Here is a 1,575-nt window from a genome sequence, read left to right on the forward strand (position 1 = left end):
ACTGAGCCCCTTCCTTCCTCTCCCCCTCGTCCCCCCTCCATCCCCCCATCTTACCTCCTTCCCTTCCCCACAGCACCTGTATATATGTATATATGTTTGTACATATTTATTACTCTATTTATTTATTTATTTATTTTATTTGTACATATCTATTCTATTTATTTTATTTTGTTAGTATGTTTGGTTTTTGTTCTCTGTCTCCCCCTTTTAGACTGTGAGCCCACTGTTGGGTAGGGACTGTCTCTATATGTTGCCAGTTTGTACTTCCCAAGTGCTTAGTACAGTGCTCTGCACATAGTAAGCGCTCAATAAATACAATTGATGATGATATACAGGTGCAGGGGGGAAGGGAAGGAGGTAATATGGGGGGGATGGAGAGGGGGATGAGGGGGAGAGGAAGGAAGGGGCTCAGTCTGGGAAGGCCTTCTGGAGGAGGTGAGCTCTCAGTAGGGCCTTGAAGGGAGGAAGAGAGCTAGCTTGGCGGATGGGCAGAGGGAGGGCATTCCAGGCCCGGGGGATGACATGGGCCGGGGGTCGATGGCGGGACAGGGGAGAACGAGGTACGGTGAGGAGATTAGAGGCAGAGGAGTGGAGGGTGCGGGGTGGGTTGTAGAAGGAGAGAAGGGAGGTGAGGTAGGAAGCGGCGAGGTGATGGAGAGCCTTGAAGCCCAGGGTGAGGAGTTTCTGCCTGATGCGCAGATTGATTGGAAGCCACTGGAGATTTTTGAGGAGGGGAGTAAAATGCCCAGAGCGTTTCTGGACAAAGACAGTCCGGGCAGCAGAATGAAGTATGGATTGAAGTGGGGAGAGACACGAGGATGGGAGATCAGAGAGAAGGCTGATGCAGTAGTCCAGACGGTGCAGTAGTCCAGACGGTGGCCGATTCTGCCACGTATCTGCTGTGAGACCTTGGGCAAGTCGCTTTTCTTCTGTGGGCCTCAGTTCCCTCATCTGGAAAATGGAGATTAAGAGAGTGAGCCCAAGCTTCTTAACTTGTATCTAGTCCGGCACTTTGAACAGTGCTTGGCACCTAGTGAGCGCTTAACAAATACCATTATTATTATTAGTAATAACACTATTAATAATCATAATGGTAGTAGTAGTAATAGTAATGCTAACTTTGTTAAGTGCTTAGTACATGCTAAGCAGTGAGTGTAATAAGCACTGGGGTAGATACAATATCATCAGATCGGACACAGTCCCCATCCCACATGGGCCTCACAGTCCATGAGGGAGGGAGAAGAGGAATTTACTCCACTTTTTGCCGATGAGGACATTGAGGTCCAGAAAAGTTAAGTGGCTTGTCCGAGGTCATGCAGCAAGCAAGGTTCGGTAGTCAACATTCTAAAGTTCCCCTGTCATTTTACATAATTCATTACATTAAACGTGACACAAGAACACCCTTGTTCAGTTGAAAATCACTTTGGCAACAAAGCCCAGGTAGGATTTAGTCCTACAAATTAGTCTATCTCCCGGCCTTACTATGTGCACAACCTCTCCAAGAGGCCTTCCCTGACTAAGCCCTCATTTCCTCTTCTCCCACTCCCTTCTGCATCACCCTCACACTTGGATTTG

This window comes from Tachyglossus aculeatus, chromosome 11 (genome assembly GCF_015852505.1).
Source record: "Tachyglossus aculeatus isolate mTacAcu1 chromosome 11, mTacAcu1.pri, whole genome shotgun sequence".
NCBI classification, from domain to species: domain Eukaryota; kingdom Metazoa; phylum Chordata; class Mammalia; order Monotremata; family Tachyglossidae; genus Tachyglossus; species Tachyglossus aculeatus.